The sequence below is a fragment of the Hevea brasiliensis genome, chromosome 5 (genome assembly GCF_030052815.1).
Source record: "Hevea brasiliensis isolate MT/VB/25A 57/8 chromosome 5, ASM3005281v1, whole genome shotgun sequence".
NCBI classification, from domain to species: domain Eukaryota; kingdom Viridiplantae; phylum Streptophyta; class Magnoliopsida; order Malpighiales; family Euphorbiaceae; genus Hevea; species Hevea brasiliensis.
The window spans coordinates 72,614,225-72,620,434 of record NC_079497.1 but is presented as its reverse complement, the minus strand read 5'-3'; positions in this window follow the sequence as shown (position 1 = coordinate 72,620,434).

Here is a 6,210-nt window from a genome sequence, read left to right as displayed (position 1 = left end):
GATTGATACCGCTAGTCAAACTAACAAGATATGCGATATCCGCCTAGTACACAACATTGCATACATTAAACTTCCAATACCAAGCATATGGAATCCTCGCCATCTTATCTCTTTCTTCGTGTGTCTTGGAGACATCTCTTTAGAAAGGTGGATACCATGTCTCACTGGTAACAATCCTCTCTTGGAATCAAGCATGTTAAACCTCTTTAACACCTTTTCCAAGTATAGACTTTGGGATAAACCAATTATTCTTTTCGCTCTATCTCTATAGATGCGAATCCCAAGAATATAGGTTGCCTCCCTAAGTCTTTCATGGAGAATGTATTTGACAACCATACCTTTATAGTCGTCAACATACCCGTATCATTACCCATCAACAAGATGTCATCCACATATAAGACAAGGAAAGTGATAGCATCACACTAACCTTCTTATATACACATGGCTCATCCTCATTTTTGATAAAACCAAAAGATTTAATGGCTTCATCAAAACGGATCTTCCAACTCCTCAAGCTTGTTTCAACCCATAAATGGATCGCTTTAGCTTGCATACCTTGGAACCATCTTGGGATTCAAATCCCTTAGGTTGTTCCATGAAAATGTTTTCTTCAATGTATCCATTGAGAAAAGTCGCTTTGACATCCATCCGCCAAATCTCATAATCATAGTATGCACTATTGCTAATAAAATCCTAATTGATTTAAGCATGGCAACAAAGCAGAAAGTCTCCTCATAGTCTATTCCTTGCCTTTGGCGAAACCCTTTCGCTACTAGCCTTGCCTTATAGGTCTCTACCTTTCCATCAGAACCAATTTTCTTCTTCAAAACCCATTTGTTCCCTATAGGTACAATACCTTCAGGTGGGTCAACAAGATCCCAAACTTGATTCTTATACATGGAATCAATCTCGGATTTCATAGCATCAATCCATTTTGAAGAGTCTATATCTGATATAGCTTCTTCATAGGTAAGTGGATCATCTCCATGATCTACTTCTTCATGAGTAGACAACTCTTGTTCTTCTTCCTAAAGGAAACCATATCTCACCGTGGGTGAGATACCTGGTTGTTCTACGAGGAACAGTTGTAGATGTTTCATCAATGGGTATAGGTTGACTAGATGGATCTATATCCATCTGATCTGCTGGTTGGTCGGAATTCTCTAATTCTAACTCTATTTGCCTTCCTTTGCCTCCTTCTTGAACAAACTGTTGTTCAAGAAATGTGGCATCTCTACTTATCACAACCTTTGGTGAAGTAGGCAAATAAAAATAATATCCAAAACTATCTTTTGGATATCCAACAAATCGACCTTTTCTCGATCCGTCTCCAATTTATCGGTGTTCACTTTTTGATATAAGTGGACAACCCCAAATCTTAACATGCTTAAGACTTGGTTTTCTTCCATGCCATATCTCATAAGGTGTGGAAGAAACCGATTTTGATGGAATCCTATTCGTAATATATAAAGTCGATTCTAATGCAAATCCCAAAAGGAGATTGGCATATCAAGATAGCTCATCATACTACGTACCATATCCAATAGGTACGATTTCTCCTTCAGATACACCATTCACCGTGTATGCCTCGGAGGAGTCACTAAGAAACAATGCCATGCTCTCTCAAGTATTCATCAAAGTCACGACTCAAATATACACCTCCAAGATCTGATCGAATAGCTTTAATATTTTTCCTATTTGATTTTCTAATTCAGATTTAAATTCTTTGAACTTTTCAAAGGATTCATGTTTGTATTTCATCAAATACAAATACCCAAACCTTGATTTATCATCAGAAAAGGAAATAAAATACTGAAAGACCCCTCTAGCCATATCTTTCAACGGAACACAAACAAAACTATTAATTATTTCCAAAATATTAACAGCTCTTAGACCAAGTCCAACAAATGGTCATCTAGTCATTTTGCCTTGAAGTCAAGATACACAAGATGGAGAAGGCTCAGAGCCCAATGAGGATAGAATCCCCATTTTCTCCAATTTTGCAATCCTATCTTCTCGCAACATGACATAACCTTTAGTTCCAAATATATTTTGAACTTGAGTTGTTTTTCACCATGGCATTGTTTTCTTTTAGATCACTTGCATTCATTTTATGTTTGTCATTATTATCCTAATAATTAATACCATCATTCATATAACCCAACCAACATATTTATTTCCAAAATAAATATTGCAAACATCATCTGTGAATCAAATTCATAGCCATTTCTAGTCAAACTAGATATAGAAATGATGTTCTTAAAAGCATCAGTACATATAAAATATTATCCAAACACAAAACATGTCCAAACATGTAAAAGATTTAGATCCTATGGCTAAAGCTTCAACAGTTGAGCCATTGCCAATCCGACTCTAATATCTTGAGAATGCAAGTCGCCATCGCTTGCTAGTTCCTGCATATCATTAGAAATGTGAGAACCGCACCAGATCTAAAACCCAAGTCGTAGATGAACTATAAGTATCATCGAATCTAAATAACAAGTTATGGACATACCTTCCAAGGTGTATCCTTCTTGTCCTTCAGAGAAGCAAGATACTCAGGCGGTTCCTTTTCCAAAGGCCCATCCTTTTGGCAAGTGGAAACACTTTCCTTTGCCTTCATCGCCTTTAGTCTTCCTTTCTGCTTAGCTATTTTCTTGGAAGGACCAGAACTGAGGTTTCTTTTTCTTATTGCCTTTCTTCTTGTTGGACTTTCCAGCAGAAGAAGATGCAACCAAAGCTACCTCTTTTCCTTTATTGCACAGCATATTCTTTTGGGCAATAACCAGATGTTGAGTAATTCAGCTAAGGTGCATTCTGTTTAGTCATATGGAAATTTGTCACAAAATTCCCAAAAGACTCGTGAAGGATCAAGGATCAAATCCGTTTGTAGTTGGAAATCCATGTTGAAGTCAAGATGTTCCAACCGCTCAATCACCGAATCATCTTGTGGACATGATCCCCAACATTCTCGCCCTCGACATCCTCATACCGGAATAATGTTTAGATATCTCATACCTAGCATTGCTTGTGCTCACCATACAACTCTTGTAGGTGAAGGAGGATCTCACTAGCACTCTGCATGTTCTCATGTTGCTTCAGAACTCATTACTCATGGAAGCAAGCATGTAACACTTAGCTCTCATATCATGCTCCTTCCACTTGTCCAAAGTATCATGTTCCTCTTGTGTGGCCTCTGGAGGTAAGGGACCAGAACATTTGAATATAGAACATATCCTATATGTTCAAGGTTCAGACAAGTTTCAAATTTCTTAGCCAATCGCATGATTAGGTCCTGTCAACTGTTGTGATCAAGTATGCTTGCAAGGATATTGGATGGTGGTGGTTGTTTTGTGCTCATTTTTATCGAAAATTAATCGCAGAAAATAACCAGATTAATTAGTAAATGTATCATGTAATTAACCAAAATGATTATGGTCTTTTAATCAAATTGGTCCTCCCACTAACTTAGCGAATCCTACACTTCCAAAGTAGAAAACGGAAATCCTAGTTGGATGGATTTCTAGTGGGTGATTGAATTCTTATAATTCTATTGATCATCCTCAGGTACATCCATTATTGGAATTACAATAAACTATAAGTGAGCAACTCCTTGCCCATCACATCTCATGTGAGGTTCAATCCTTTTACTAGCCCCTAATGCTCAAAATCTCAGATACATCCAATATTGACTTATCTTGCATTAGTTAAGTTGATCCCATTGAGCCAGTAATTATGCAAATAATTTTAATGTCCTCAGGTACATCCAATATTGGCCACCAAACCATTTACATATTTACAACATCTCATGCTTAACAATTATTCTTAAGAAAATCTCTTAAATTAATTGTATCTCATGCAACTATTTAAAATTTCTTAAAATAATTGCCCCAATGGAGGGCTTATGTTATAATTACTTTAATTATAGCATTTCCAACTTAATCATTTGTTTGGAAGATTTTATAGCCATCCTAATTACTATTAAGGTCTCACTTTGCACATTATCCATTTAGCATGCATATATCATAGAATTGCATACATTCCCATACATCTCATGCATTCATGGATAAGCAGTAAATATGGTATGATCATGGACTTTCTAAGGGATTCAATTCGAGCCACCAAGAATTGAATCAGGCATTCCTAGGTGCATTTCATTCATTCATTTTACAAGAGTTGCTGAAGGAGTACATAATCAACACTTGATATTGAATTCCTTCCACTGGTCCCACCAATGCTCTTGACCTCCTTGAACTTCTTGCAATCCAATATTACATAGTAATCCTTGGCATACCAAGGCGAATTTACAAGAACTTAAATAAATGAAATTACAACCCAAAAATATTACAAACTTAATAATACATGCCCAAAATAAATTAAAATAAATTAATTAATTTACAATCCCAAAGAAACATAAAAGAAATAAATCCAATCACATTGGTCTTTTATAGTCCATGATCATCCATCATGCATATCACTATTTAACAATTAAATAAAACATACATTCTTAAATTAAATTGAATATCTCATATTCAACTTAAAATTCCAGATTTGAATATGATTCAAATAAATTTAAAATTCAGATTTGAATCTCATTCAAACAAATTTAAAAATTCAGATTTGAATCACATTCAAACAACTTCAAAAATTCAGATTTGAATCACATTCAAACATTTTTTAAAAAATCAGATTTGAATCACATTCAAATATTTTTTAAAAATCAGATCTGAATTTTATTGAATCAATTTTAAAAAATCAGATTTAAATATGATTCAAACAACTTTAAAAATTCAGATTTGAATCTCATTCAAACAACTTTTAAAATTCAGATTTGAATCACATTCAAACATTTTTTAAAATTCTGATTTAAATCATAATTTAATTGTGTGATTAAAACAACTAATTAAACACTTTAATTAGTCAAAGAATAGGCCTTAGATCATACAACAATTGCAGAATTAAAAGCCAAACCTTGAATCACCCATGGAACCATTGTTGCCGCCACCAATGGTGGCTTCTCCATGTGTGACGCCACATCTCATGATCCAACCAGCAATGAATCTCTTGATCTCATGATCAAACACACAATTAAATTATATAATCAACAATCTAAATGGCAAATATAGTGGCTCTGATACCAATTGAAGGAACGGAAGCGTGAAAAACACAAGATTATACCATTGAATTCAAAAATTTTCACCTAGGGTCACAAGCACCATGCAAGATTTATTTTTATCTATTTGATTTCAATGATAAACAACATATTAAAACTCTTTTAATATGTTTTTGGATCTGTATTTGCCATTTAAGATTTTAAAATTAATCAGATTAATTTTAGAACCCTAGATTAAATCAAGAACGATTACACTAACCTCTTGATGTGCCGCAGTGTCTGCGACTTTGAGATTCGTCTTCATGACACCAGATGTTGTCCCTCTAGCTTGTCCACACCAAGAACACCTATGGCAGCCCTTGAACAGCTTCTAAAGCCTTTTCTATTAATTAGAAATTCAAGTTCTGCCTTTTAAGAGATTAGAGATGCAAACAGGACACTAGAAACAATTTCTAGTGTTCTTAATTCAAGAGATTGATGGCTAATCTCTTTGAATTGATGAGAGATGAAGAGAAATAGCTGGAGAGGCTCAAAGTGGCGTGACATATGAGAGGAGAGGCTGCTGGTTGTGTTTTCTTTTCATAACCCCACTTAAATAGCTAGGTTAACACATTAAACCCTAGCCACATGTCACCTTTTGATTAGCTCTAGGTTTAAGTGACCCAATCACATTGTGCCAAGTGTCAAACCTATATTTAATCTTGATTTTAATCATCTTACATGATTAAAAATATTTGGCAAGCTTATGTGTTATGCCATGTGTCACCATCTCATGGTGCCACGTGTTACACTGCAAAATGACCAAAATGCACATGTGTCTTAATTTTGAGTTCTTAACACAAAATAATTATTTTCTTCTTCTAATTAATTTATATCAAATATAAATTAATTAATTAATCTCTATTAATTAATTTCTCATCAATTAAATTCATATTTAAACACTTTAAATATAAATTTAATTTATACTACACATCCAATAATCTAGATTTGGTTTCAAGTCATGCTAGGGACTTTGCAATTTTATTGCAAACCAAATCTATTTAATTAATCAATTAAACTCTTTAATTAATTAATTAAATCATATTTAAATAGGTGAT